Raw genomic sequence first — 15482 nt, 5'->3', positions numbered from 1 at the left:
GAAAGGTTTAACACAGCCGTCTTCATACAGACCAATCAGTCTTCTACCCTGTCTTTCTAAAATATTTGAAAAAGTGTTACTATCAAAGATGTCTCCTTTCCTCCACGAAAATAATATAATACCAACGCACCAATTCGGGTTTCGTGAAAAACATAGCACGATAGAGCAAGTAAATAGAATTACTAACGAAATAAGAAAAGCATTTGAGCAAAGAGAGTACTGTTCAGCTTTATGTCTAGACGTGGCTCAGGCGTTTGATAAGGTGTGGCATGAAGGCCTTTTGTGTAAGATTAAAAACAATCTACCTTTAGAATTGTATAAAACATTGGAGTCTTATTAAAAAAATAGACAATTTATGGTAAAAGTGAGAGATTTCATATCTGACGTACGACAGATAAGGGCTGGTGTACCCCAGGGTAGTGTTTTCGGCCCAACTCTATACATCATATATACTGCAGATCTTCCTACAGCTAATAATATATTGACCTCAACTTTTGCGGATGACACAGCTTTAGTGAGCCGTAACAAATGCCACATAATAGCATCAAGAATATTAGCCGAGCACCTAAGGTCTGACGAAGAATGGCTAGCCAACTGGCGTATAAATGTGAATGAACAAAAATGCATGCATGTTACGTTTTCACTAAGACCTAAAATGTGTCCGGCAGTAAAAATGAACAATATTCTAGTACCCCAAGCGAACGACGTAACCTATCTTGCTATTCATCTACATAGAAGACTCACGTGGAAAAAACAAATATCTAGTAAAATAACTTGCATGAAGATAAGAGCTGCAAATTTAAATTGGCTTTTAAATAAAAACTCCAAACTTAGCCTAGACAACAAAGTGCTTTTATATAATGCGGCCAAAAAGCCGATTTGGATGTATGGCATTCAACTGTGGGGTACGACCTGTGCAACTAATATTGATATAATACAAAGGTTCCAATCAAAAATGCTTAGAACAATCACGTGTTCACCATGGTACATGCGTAATGAAAATATCCATAAAGACCTTGGTATTTCTATGGTAAAGAAAGAAGTAGAAGACAGCAGAATTAAATATATATCTAAACTCCGAGATCACCCAAACCCTTTGGCTAATGCTTTGGTACATTCCTGCCGAGTTAACAACAGCGCGCCAAACGTTTCTTCTTTTCGCTACGTGGCGCCAATTGGATATTCCAAGCGAAGCCAGGTCCTTCTCCACCTGGTCCTTCCAACGGAGTGGAGGTCTTCCTCTTCCTCTGCTTCCCCCGGCAGGTACTGCGTCGAATACTTTCAGAGCTGGAGTGTTTTCGTCCATCCGGACAACATGACCTAGCCAGCGTAGCCGCTGTCTTTTAATTCGCTGAACTATGCCGATGTCGTCGTATATCTCGTACAGCTCATCGTTCCATCGAATGCGGTATTCGCCGTGGCTAGAAGAAGTTTTCTCTCAAAAACTCGCAACGTCGACTCATCCGTTGTTGACATCGTCCAAGACTCTGCACCATATAGCAGGACGGGAATTATGAGTGACTTATAGAGTTTGGTTTTTGTTTGTCGAGAGAGGACTTTGTTTCTCAATTGCCTACTCCGTCCGAAGTAACACCTGTTGGCAAGAGTTATTCTGCGTTGGATTTCTAGGCTGACATTGCTCGTGGTGTTTACGCTGGTTCCAAGATAGACGACATTATCTACAACTTCAAAGTTATGACTGTCAACAGTGACGTGAGTGCCAAGTCGCGGACGCGACGACTGTTTGTTTGATGACAGGAGATATTTCGTTTTGCCCTCGTGCACTGCCAGACCCATTTCTTTTGTTTCCTTGTCCAGCCTGGAGAAAGCAGAACTAACGGCGCGGGTGTTGAGGCCGATGATATCAATATCATCGGCATACGCCAGCATTTTCCAGGTCTGAAGCCACACTGATAAAGTCCAATCAGTTTGTTGACGGTGAGCTTTAATCTTTCACACAATACGCTCGATAGCACCTTATATGCGATGTTGAGGAGGCTAATCCCACGGTAGTTGGCGCAGATTGTGGGGTCTCCTTTTTTAGGGAATGGGCATAGCACACTTAAATTCCAATCGTTGGGCATGCTTTCGTCCGACCATATTTTACAAAGAAGCTGATGCATGCTCCTTATCAGTTTTTCGCCGCCGTGTTTGAATAGCTCGGCTGGCAATCCGTCGGCCCTTGCCGCTTTGTTGTTCTTCAGGCGGGAAATTGCTATTCGAACTTCTTCATGGTCGGGTAATGGAACGTCTGCTCCATCGTCATCGATTGGGGAATCGGGTTCTCCTTCTCCTGGTATTGTGCGTTCACTTCCATTCAGCAGGCTGGAGAAATGTTCCCTCCATAATTTAAGTATGCTCTGGGCACACCTTTGGGGGTTCTACAAGAGTATGCTCCGGTCTTGAAACCTTTTGTAAGCCGCCGCATTTTTTCATAGAATTTTCGAGCATTACCCCTGCCGGCCACCTTATCAAGCCCTTCGTACTCACGCATTTCGGCCTCTTTCTTCTTGTGTCTACAAATGCGTCTCGCTTCCCTCTTCAACTCTCGGTATCTATCCCATCCCGCACGTGTAGGGGTCGATGGAGGATGGAGTCATGTGTAGAAGTTCACGCAAGTGAGGAAAGTTCTCTGATCGCCATTCACTTGGGAGTGGCCAGAAACGATTCTTGCTCCGTGGTCTTCTTTATTAGCAATTTCATTCCGGAATGGTTTGGTATATACATATGTACATATACGGTTGTCGGAAATGCTTCTGTATTGTTGCCTTATGTGTGACAAATTTTCCCTAAAACTTCTATGCGTTCTGTTATTTAGTTGCTCAGTTATTGTTCCATGGTCTTCTTTATTAGCAATATCATTCGGGAAATGTCGGAAATGCTTCTTTCAAAATGTTTTTTTATTTCGCACAGCACTCCAGATGTGCAAAATATTCCAGTAACTAATTTTGGATTTATATATTATTCTAAAATACCAACTATATTTTCTAATCAAAAATCTTTTGTTATTAATATATGAAGTAATGTTAAGAACGTTCGGTTTTAATTTTGGAATTGGTTGTGTGACTTAGTTCGCCTGAACTTAGCTAGTTAATTATTTAAAGTTTGCCTTGACAATGCAATCTATATTTGTTGCTTCGGTTTTATAAATTCTTTTAACGTAATTGTAATTGGTCTTACTTCTTGGGATAAGACTGCACCTACAGCTATCTGGTTGAACAAGTTCAATTTGTTCTTATAATGCTTTCTTTAAAATTTGGCAAGATGCTTTTCCTTCCTTAATAACTGATATATATTGTGATATTCTCCTATTTTCTCCTTTTAAATGTTTGGTTAATGGTTTAGCAATTGTTGTGTAGTTATCAATAAATTTCCTGTAGTATTCAGTTATTCCTAAAAATCATTTTAGTTGTCGCAGCGTATTGGGATTTGGATTATCCTTTATCGTTTCTACCTTTTTGGGATCCGTTTTTATTAATTTGTGGGTTTTACGTATCCTAAAAATTCAACCACGCCTGCTATAAACATTGATTTTTCCATGGAGATCTTCACAAGTGTTTGTACTATATATTTTAAATGAAATATATGTTCTTTAAATGTTTTCAATTATACTATAATATCGTCAATAGAGACTTACAAAATTTTTCTATACATTCGTGTAGAATATTGTTCATTGCTCTCTGGAATATGCTTGGAGAATTTTTTGGGCCATTGAAATTTTAAAATATTCATATTTTCCATTATTAACGGAAAATCGAGTTTTTCCAATATAATTTTCTTTTATTAATATTTGAAAAAATCCAGACTCAAGGTCTATTGGAGAAATATTTAGATTCTCCCGTATTCTGGAGTGGGAATGGGATACCTTATTGTTATTGCTTTTCTTTATTGCTTTTTCGTTTAATTTTTTTCAAATAGATGACCATTCTTAAGATGACATTACGAGTTTGTAGATGGGCGTAATCGGACCACTGCCACGCCCACAAAGCGCCATTAACCGAAAACCTATGTATAAAGTGCGATAACTAAGCACTAAATTACGATATAAAATTGTAATTTGGTAGAAATGGTGGTAGTAGCAACGGGCACCCATGGGCGATGGGCCGCTTACTTTTTGGTAAAATTTAGTACGTATAATTCCACTCATATTCCTATCTCACAGTGCGAAAATGGATTACTCTCCATATAACACAATTTTAAAATCCATTTGATCCATTTATTTTCCAGAACATAAATCAGGAAAAAATTTATATAACGGACTAAAACTGTGCACTAATAATTCGTTTAAAGTCACCTTATGATCAAAAATTGTCCAAATCCAAATAAATCTGTTGAAACCTCTTAGTATTGAATACGCGGACCCCAGTATCTGTAGTTGACTTTTCACCGAAAATATCGGACAACGTGAGATATACAATTGAAATTTAGACAGAAACCTTTCCAGACAATAGTATTTCTGTGTACCAAACATGGGTTGAATTCGGTCAATACTTCCCTGAGGTCACATATACCTAATACCATATACAGATTTTCGAACTTCCAAGTTACCTTATGCTGGACATATCGGCCAATATTTGAGTTATCTCAATGAAAATTACAGAACATGTTTTACTTATAGCACTATATCTTTGTGGCTACAATAGATACAATTGGGAGAAAACTTGACTTAATCCCCATATAACTATTACCAGTATTTTCGAACATCTGCCTGACTTTGCTCCATATGATTGGTGATTGTATAAAACGTACCTTAATGCAACTCAGGGAAAAGTTTTTTAGTTTGTGGTATGATAATAGTTAATAGATAAAATGGGGTGGGTTTGCCGGTAAGAACTTCGGCTGGCATTTAAGAACTTTCTTGTCCCAAGATGTTTAAATTTTCCCTTTTATATTCTTTTTTTTTTTTTTCTACGCCAGTAAAAGCTTGGGCTTTCTCATTTTTATTATTTCTCTTTGGTATATTTGTTGGTTGGCAATTGGTTTGCCAATTATATCTTTTACTCCAGCTTTCCTACAGATGACTTATGACTTTCCCGAGTATTAGGTAAAGATTTTAAAATTTCTAAATTTGCATTGCATATAATCGAGTCGCTAATTGTCTGTGTTTCGTATTTTTATTCGTTTTATATCTGTTTATTTAACTGAGCTATTTCAGCTCCTAAGTTTGTCATTTGAGTCGCTATCTTCTGCAGTAAAATTGCTCACCGCTATTTTTTAAAATCTTAAAATTATGTTGTCCACTTTGAAAAAATCATTATTCCTTTTTTCTTATATGGTAAATATTTAAGATAATGATAAAATTGACCATGTTTTATTTTGTTTATATATTGGGTAGTCGAAAAAGTCTTTTCGTATTTCTAATATGTACCATTTTGGACGACCACTCTTTGCGATTTTTCCGTTAGAGACGGTATTTCATCAGTGTAAATTGAAATTTCTATAACGGGAGCGATCGAACCATTGCTGTGCTACATAAGCTGATACAGTCTCCGTAAATTTCACAAATTCCATTGGCATTCTTATCTTTTTTATACAAAAGTTTCAAAATATAGCGAATTTCTTCATTATTTTCACTCAGCTATCCAAAACTATATGGTATGTGATTGGTAACACTGGAGATATGCAACTGCAACGACATCGACAAAATACGAAAAGACTTTTTCGACTGCCCAATATATTTGATATAATAATAAAATATATCTTGTTGTCTTTTTTCTTTGTATAGTTTTGTTTTCTTTTAATTTGTGTTATGTTTTTATTTTAATACGGACACTTGTGAGTTTCATGATTATTATTATTAAAATATTCACAGTAAAACACTTTTCGTACCTAATACTAAATTAATTATTTCCCATGTAATTAATAATTATAATATTTACTTACAACTAACTTGTTGTTGTTGAAGTTTTTATTGTCTCCGTTGTTGCTCTGCCGCTTGTTTACTGCAACATTGTCTTCTTAAAATAGTGCTCCAGCTGTTGTTGTTTTTTTGTATAAGTATCAACAAATTATTTATACTTTATTTTGGAAATTGCTTGTACACCATATCGACAAACTGTGTGATATATCACGTTTTCAACTTTAATTTGGTTTTGGTTTTTGTTGTAGATTTACTAAATATTTAATATTAATTTTATTTATATCAGTTATAAGCAACTAAGTAATGCGTGAATAAATTTATATATTTTATTTTGTTTGTTTTCATAAAAAAAATAGTTTTCACTTAAATATTTTATTACGTGCGATTGCTTTTTGTATGCCAGTAACTCGTATAGTATCGTATAGTGGCTCGCTATTTCGCATATCCAATTGAGAGTGTTTCACCACCAAAAATTATTAACATATTTAACCAGAGTTTTTCATCAAAGGACTCGAAAACAGCAGAATTGTGCATTTTCATTGTTAAATGAAAATAATAATGATAACTGTAATGATAAGGAATGTACGCTTACAAATTCATATACTATTTACTTCGTTATATGTATATATAGGTTCTCTGTCTACAATATGCGTTTTATGTATATTATACCGTTCTCTGTCTTAATATTTGTTGTCTGTTGACAATGAATGAAATAACCAGGAAATTATGCAACTTAATTATGAAACCAATAATATGCAGCTAAACGCATCAACGTATGGCTACACAGCAAATATGGTTGAAAACATGCTTAACAAGTAAGGAAGGGCTAAGTTCGGGTGTCACCGAACATTTTATACTCTCGCATGGTAAAGTGATAATCGAGATTTCATTATTCGTCATTTAAATATTTTCCAAATACCGTATTTTTGTAAAGTTTTATTCCGCTATCATCATTGGTTCCTAATGTTTATACTGTATTATACAGAGAAAGGCATCAGATGGAATTCAAAATAGCTTTATATTAGAAGAAGGCGTGGTTGTGAACCGATTTCACCCATATTTCGTACATGTCATCAGGGTGTTAAGAAAACATTATATACCGAATTTCATTGAAATCAGTCCAGTAGTTCCCTGAGATATGGTTCTTGGTCCATAAGTGGGCGGCGCCACGCCCATTTTCAATTTTTAAAAAAAGCCTGGATGCAGCTTCCCTTCTGCCACTTCTTCCGTAAAATTTAGTGTTTCTGACGTTTTTTATGAGTCGGTTAACGCACTTTTAGTGATTTTCAACATAACCTTTGTATGGGAGGTGGGCGTGGTTATTATCCGATTTCTTCCATTTTTGAACTGTATATGGAAATGCCTGAAAAAAACGACTTTATAGAGTTTGGTTGACATAGCTATAGTAGTTTCCGAGATATGTACAAAAAACTTAGTAGGGGGCGGGGCCTCGCCCACTTTTCCAAAACAATTGGGTCCAAATATGCCCCTCCCTAATGCGATCCTTTGTGCCAAATTTCACTTTAATATCTTTATTTATGGCTTAGTTATGACACTTTATAGGTTTTCGGTTTCCGCCATTTTGTGGGCGTGGCAGTGGGTCGATTTGGCCCATCTTCGAACTTAACCTTCTTATGGAGCCAAGGAATACGTGTACCAAGTTTCATCATGATATCTCAATTTTTACTCAAGCTACAGCTTGCACGGACGGACGACATGATCGGACGGACGGATTTGGACGGACAGACGGACGGACAGACAGACATCCGGATTTCGACTCTACTCATCGCCCTGATCACTTTGGTATATATAACCCTATATCTGACTCTTTTAGTTTTAGGACTTACAAACAACCGTTATGTGAACAAAACTATAATACTCTCTTTAGCAACATTGTTGCGAGAGTATAAAAAGTAAGAAAGTTTAAGATCGGGTATGACCGAACATTTCATATTAATGCAACTTGCAAGGATTAAAGCCAGGGTAGTACCTTCAGGTATATATTAAGGCTTGTTAGTTAAATGGGGTCTAAATCGAGTTTTTATCTGATTTTATAAATTTAAGCACAAATATGCACAGTTATAAAAAACACTTTTTCTCAATTTTATTAAAATAAATCATATGTTGCGCGATATGTGCCGTATAAAGTCACCCGAAAGTTCGAAAATCACTATATTAGGTCTATGGGGGCTTAGGCAATATTGACCTAATTTTATACATTTTTAACCCACAGATATACTAATATCCGGAAAGGATTCTCTCTAAATTTCAATTATATATTTCATATATTGACCGATATTTTCAGTAATAAGTCAACTATAAGCACTGGGTCCATACATTCAGTACTTAGGGGCTTGAACATTTTTGGTTTGCTTTGAATATTTTTTAGTCATAAGATTTACATTTCAAAGACACTATTCGCGCAAAGTTTAATTTTAGTATATTAATTGAATCATTATTTGTATATTGGAAAATGAAAATTTCAAATGAAATTTAAAATTGTTTTACGTATGTATATGAGAAGTAGGCGCAGCTGCATTGCCCTTTCTAATACCAAATTGGGTTGAAATTGGTTGATCCACGTTCATAGTCCAATTTTGACACTGGCCTCTTAAAGCACTCTCATACCATCTCGGTGACAAAATTTAATGTCTCTGGCATATTAAGTTATTGGTTTAATGCGCTTTTACTCGTAGTAGGTACTGTTACCGTTATATGTGGAATTAGCGGGTTTATCTTCCGATTACTTCCATTTTCATATTGTCGCGAAGAGTTCTTATACATTATTATTGGTGCTAGGCAAATTTGGTTATTGCAATTTAGTGGTTTAAGAAGTATTTGCATTAGACTTATTAAAGGGTGGGGCAATGGCCACTTGTACCCCTTGCTACTGTGATATCCTGTGACAAATTAAAGTTTTAAATGTATGTATCTTAGTTTAGTGCTTAGTTATAGCACTTTATAGGTTTTCGGTTAATGGCGTTTTGTGGGCGTGACAGTGGCCCAATCATGTCCATCTATGAACTCATTCCTTTTTTTACATAGGATCGTGCATACCAACGGACGGTCAGACAGACAGTCACCCGTATTTAAATTCATGTCATCATCCTGATCATTTATATGTGTATATAGCGGATTGAATTATTAGTACTGGGGTCCAAACATTCGCTACCTAACGGTCTTAGTTGGATTTGGACAACATATGACCATAAAGTGGCATAGGATGGAGGTGGTGGAGGTGATGGAGGATGGAGATGGCCAGAAACGACTTCTTTACATTGTTTGAAAACTAGCTAAAGAGAAAAGGCGAGCTAAACAGAGAAGGCCAAACTACTCCTCCACAAGGTTGTGCGCTGGGTTTGGAACCCGTCACGTAAAAAACGCGCGAATGAAAACTAAACAACAGCCTCGTGCGATAGACCCCGTTTTGATGACGTCCATGGCAAACGCATTAAGGATTACATTTGAGGGCATGCACCTGTCTCTTAATTGGGAAGGTGCCGCTAGCTAGCTAGTTGCCATGCATGAATGGATGAACGTCTAGCCAGAATCCGCATTAAAGCAACATATCGCTGATTTTCGCCCACGTCCTGACGGTAGAGAAGAATGATGTGACCAAAGATGCTTTCTATGAGCGCTTGCAGCGCACCTATTGGAGCTGTCCCCGCCACGATTTCAAAATCCTTCTTGACGACTTAACGCCAAGTTGGGCAAAAAGGTATCTTTGGCAGAACGCCAAATGGGTTGAAGCTTGACTTCTCCGGGCCCGAAATATGGTTATCTATAAACTAGATTCCAGCATAAGAAAATTCAACAAGCTACCTGGTTGTCTCCCGATCGAAAAGTCACTTACTAGATCGATCATGTTGTGTTAGACGGAAGACACGTCTCCAGTGGTTTGAAAGAGCGTGCGCTCCGAGGTCCCATCAACGATTCGAACAACTATCTTGTTGCAGCCAAGATACGCACTCGCCTCTGTGCAGAAAACAACTCACTTTAACAAACACAAGGAAGGTTCGACCTTGGGAAGCTCCAATCACAACAGATAGCCAAACGTTTTCTACTCGACTTGCACTCCCGCTCTTTAAGTGCACTCATTGGCAACTCGGTATAAGAGAATTATGGAACGATATTTCAAGCTCCAATGAAATTATTGGTCTTCGGAACATGCAAACGAACATTTGGTACGATGAGGAGTGCCGTGGAGAGAAAACCTACTGCCTATCTCGCAAAGTTACAATCTACCATAACACGTGCATGATGGGATAGATACCGAGAGCAGAAGAGCGAAACGTTTCTCTAATCAATGACGATGGAGCAGAAGTTCCATTGCCTCGTCATAAAAAAGTTCGAATAGCAATTACCCTTCTGAAGGAAAACCGGCCGAGCCATACGAACAGGTTGGCGAAGAACTGATCAGGAACATGCATCAATTTCTTTGTAGAATGTGTTCCAATCCTCAAAAAGGGAGACCCCACAATCTGCGCCAACTGCCGTGGGATAATCTTCCTCAAGGGAAGGACTTCTCCGAGCCGTTCGATACCAAACGAGATTTCAGATAAGACGACTCACAAGCAACCGCTAGCGTACGCCGACAATACTGATATCATTGTCCTTAACAACCGCGCCGTTAGTTCTGCTTTCTCCAGAAGGGATGGGGAAGCGAAACAAATGAGTCTGGTGGTGAACAAAGGCGAGACGAAATATCTCCTGTCTTTAAAGAAACAGTTGTCGCACTCGCGACTTGGCTCCCACGTCACCGTTGACAGTCATAACTTCGAACTCGTAGATAATTTCGTCTATCTTAAGCCCAGTATTAAAACCAACAACAATGTCATCCTCAAAATCCAACGCAGAATAACTCTTGCCAACAGGTGCTATTTTGGACTGGGTAGACAATTGAGAAGTAAAGTCCAACAATCAAACTCTATAAGTCACTCCTTATTCCCGTCCTGCTATATGGTGCAGCCGCATGGACGAGGACAACATCTGATGAGTCGACGTTACGAGTTTTCGAGAGAAAGATTTTGCGTACGATTTATGGTCCGTTACGCTTTGTCCACTTCGAATATCGCATTCGAGGGAACGGTAGAAAAGACGAAAAATAATTTTAGATATGGTAGAAATCAGAGAAATGAAAAGCGAGAAAAGGAAGATGTTTCAGAATTTTAAATTGCACAAAAAATATTCCAATAATAGTATGTATTAAATATCCAAAAACACATATTATTTGTAAGTATGGAAAATTATTAATCGAATAGGAAATGATAAAATTCAAAAATAAATTTATTGAGCCCAATAATAGAATATTGAGCCCAAATATTGAGAAAGAAATTTTTAGTTAAGGAGTATACTGAAACAACAAATATTAAGGGTATTCTCTTGCTCTTGCAAAACCCTTGCACGGTGCACGAATTGCAGATATTTCCTCTTGGTGCACCGGGACAACAACAAACATACGCAGAAAATTATTTGCAATGACTGTGAAATATGTCAGACCAAAACCACTGTTTATTCTCGTGCAATGACACGTAAAAAAATAATTGCAACACTGTGCTAGCTGTCATTTTACTTAAATACATATTTTGACGTTAAATTGTAAATTTTAAATAGATTTTATAATTTCTATTTAAATTTTAAAGATTTGTTAAGAATGAATGCAGAAGGTGCGCCAATTCACAATAGTCATGCACAACAGCCATTTACAATATATTGACCGAATCAGCCGTTCATATGTACATATATCACTAGATTCTGTATTGGGTGCTCTCGTGCCCTTGTATATTTCGGTATAGGATATTTGCAATATGCAATCTTGCAAGAGCAAGATAGTCCCCCTATTGATTTAAGATTAGAAAATGCTAACCCCAATAGAACAGGAAAAATTCCTGTTTGATGGACATTTAGTTCTTTTTTATTGATAATCATATTGTATTAGGTTAATTTATTACCAAAGTAATAACATATATTTATGGTACACACAACTTGTCATAACGCATCGTCAAATCACTAATTATTACACTTCTTTAAAAAAAATTGTTGTCGGATTACATACAATAACGAGTGTACGCAATTCCTTAACACTATGTTTTAGATTCGTTATAACTTATAACTTTATTAGACTATATGAAACCCCTAATTACATTAAATATTAAAATAAAGAATTCAAAGGAAAATAAGGGTATGTTGAAAAAAGTATCAACACAAATTGCAAGGAGCTTTCCAAAGTAAACAGGGCTTTTTGAATCTAGCGCCCACTGGTGGCGCCATCTATATGTCGACGGGTGCGTTAGAGTCTGCTATCTGTATCAATTCTCCAGTGAGAATTTCATGACATTTCATCTATTCTATTGCGTTTTAAGTGTCAATATGTTTGTGTTATCGGTGCGATAATGAGCTTCGAACAAAGAGCCAACATTAAATTTTGTTTTAAAATTGGTAAATCTTTTACCGAAACGTTTCAATTGATGAAACAAGTTTATTGCGATGATCACCGGAAGTTCCATCGAAACTGTGCGTGAATTCGTCAAAAATCCACCAAAATCATCAATGAAATTCATGGAAATTCATCTCCAAAACATCGATTTATCGCATCTTGACTGAATATTTGGGCTTACGAAAGGTGTGTGCACGGTTTGTTCCGCACAAATTGACTGAAGACCAAAAATTGCTCTAATCGATCGACGTTTGTGACCGATTATTTGACCAAAAATCACAGTTTAACCATTAATCACTCCCCGTATTCGCCTGGTATGGCACCGTGTCCCTTCTTCCTTTTCGGAAAAATGCATTTACCCATAAAAAGAACGCGTTATGCAGACTTAGAGACCATTCAAAAGGCTTGCACCGTCATACTGGCGGCCATACCGGCCAATGAGCTAAAACACTCGTTCGACATGCTTTTGGGTCGTGCAAAAAGCTGTATTGAAGCAGAAGGAGACTACTTTGAATACAAAAAAAAGCATTTGTTCTGTTTTTTTAAGTCCTGTTCATTTTGGAACGCACATTGTAGTAACATACAAAAATTATGTATAATCGAAGACGAGACGCTTAGATTTAGAGGTGGGAAATAAAAAATATGTAATTGCTTTATTAAGGTTAGGTATGTTAATCTGGTAGGCCAATAAGCCGCGTCATTTGCGATACCAGATGAAGATCACTTGCTAAGCCCAAGAGGAGAAGTCATGTTGTTGTTCTAGCGGGTAGCTAATCCTTACCATCCTGACAAGTTGTCGTCGACGTTATCTAATGGAAGTCCCAAGAAACGTGCTGTTTCGACGGGGTCGGACCAAAGGGACAGGGTTGTTAGATGAGAGGGGTTTGTGGGTAATGCAAAGAGTTGGCAAGTGTCATGCGGAGATTCATTGCACGCAGGATATAAATTTAATATAGTGGGGTCTATTCTTGCCCGACGTCTAAATCGTGCAATCATCATCGTACGAGGTTATGGAAACTCCTTTTGGTGGCTATGGGGGGAGAGGAGTTGTCATCGTTAAGGATGCCTGCGGGACAACTGCACAAGAGATGCACGATTTTTTCCCTGGTGCGATGCTCTAGGCATTTCCTGGCGTCTTCTCAACCTCTCAGAGCCCTGTCTTACGGGCCCCATCACCAGTCAGTGACCATTTAGTTTTCCCATCATTCTCCTACAGTCTCTTCTATCGAGTGCCAATAGGAATTCTGTGTACTTCCGATCTACCGTTTTGCACGTGACTTTTGCAGTCTGATTTTCTTCTCCATGCTGTTGTCGAGGTTATCGTATAGATAATGCATAGGTTTCACAATGTTGATCACGTTACCGGATGTTTGCTTTACACCATTCTTGGCAATCTCGTTCACTATTTCATTGCCCCCGATGGCTTTGTGGCCTGCTACCCCGCTTTCCAAAACACTTCTGCCCGATATTTTATACGAGGTTACTGCCTTGATTGCTGCTTGGATGTCTACGTAGACTCTGGAATTGGCTGCAGCTGTATTACGCCAGTAAAGAAGAAGAAGGTGGCATACTTTAAAGGCATTATTCGGGCAAAGTTTTATTCCGTTATACACAGAAGTTACTTCTTGATTTGTAGACTGGAAAGAAATCAATTGAATTATTTCTATAAAAATTATTTTGGAAGTAGGCGTGGTAATAGGAGAGTTCGACTATTTCCACTTTGTTATATAAGAAAGGAAGAAAAATTTCACGTACCAGATTTGGTTTAAATCGGTCAAGCGGGTTCCGAGATGTGCTATTTCAGCTATATGTGGGCGGTGTCACGCCCGTCGTCCATTTTTTACCCTAGACCCTCTTATACCATCTCGGTTATAAAGTTGTATATCTATGTCTTATTTAGTTCTGAATTTATCTAAATTTAAGAATTTTTTTACCTCGGCTCCTATAAACCCTTCTTATGCTATCCCGGGTGTAAAATGTTATATCTCCTTGTATTTAGCTATTAATTTATCGAACTTTTAGTAGTTTTATATAGGTTCATCTTCCGCTTTTATCCATTTTTAGATTTTTCGATAGAAGTTCTTATAGTATTTTCGCCAGGCGAGATAGTACAGGTGATAAAATAATGTTTTAATGGATCCGAGGTCGATTTTGGACGATGGGCGTTGCACCGCCCGCTTTCAGGAGAATTCACATATCTCGAGACCCGTCCAAACGGATTTCAACAATATGTTGTACCCGACATTCCGAACATAGCCCTTCTTTGCTTTCTATAAAATGGTTTTATTTTTAATCTTGTAATAAAGTTTCACTAATTAATATTTCTAATACTTTTCTAATGTTCTCTTGGTCTATTATAATGGAGAGAGGTATATTGCCTGTATGATGAATTTTAGGTTTCTTACAAAATTTGTGGCACCCAGAAAGAAACGCTGGAGATCCTTTAAAATATAAATATTAATGATCAGCAGTTCTAGTTTCTCCAGAATAGATAAGGAAGCAAAGCAAATGGGTTTGATGGCAGAGACGAAATATCTCATATAATCAATGCCAGGTATTTTCATTTCTATTTGGCAGTGTGGAATGGTTACACTATCTACCTTGGTAAGATTCGCAACCCATATAAAACCTCTGCCGTACTTTGGGTCTGGCACCCGGTTGCAAAACAACTCTGCATTCAACTAACAAAGTGTCAGTTCTTCCCGCATTTGGGTTGTAATCACGAAACTCCCCGACGGGTCAGTTTGCATGAGCAAATTATAGCGAACTCCAATGGCTTCTGCTCCCCGTGGTACAAGAATAAAGTCTCCGGTTAGACCTCTTAGTCGAAACTGCTACCAGTTGAGCTGCTGGACTCTTGGATCTCATACCCAAACCACATACACACACCACTCATTCAAAATCTAATCATAATTTCCAGCTAAACGCCTTTATCGCTTAAATAACCCACGAGGAAACGAACCTAACTTTTCTGCATTCCGACAGGTGGAGATAGCTAAATTCTAATCGTTCATCAGACCAGCTAGTCGTTATACCACCCAGACTCTTAATGTCCGAGTAAATCGGGCATTCTGCAATTATGTGCACCCCTACCTCCGTACGCCCGCTCAACAAAAACAACCCTACCTATCACATAGGTGATGCAAAAATTTATTCAGAGGCCCATGCCCCGTAGGGAGAAAACCC

Source organism: Bactrocera tryoni, unplaced genomic scaffold, assembly GCF_016617805.1.
Source record: "Bactrocera tryoni isolate S06 unplaced genomic scaffold, CSIRO_BtryS06_freeze2 scaffold_7, whole genome shotgun sequence".
Lineage (NCBI taxonomy): Eukaryota > Metazoa > Arthropoda > Insecta > Diptera > Tephritidae > Bactrocera > Bactrocera tryoni.
This window is presented reverse-complemented; position numbering follows the sequence as displayed.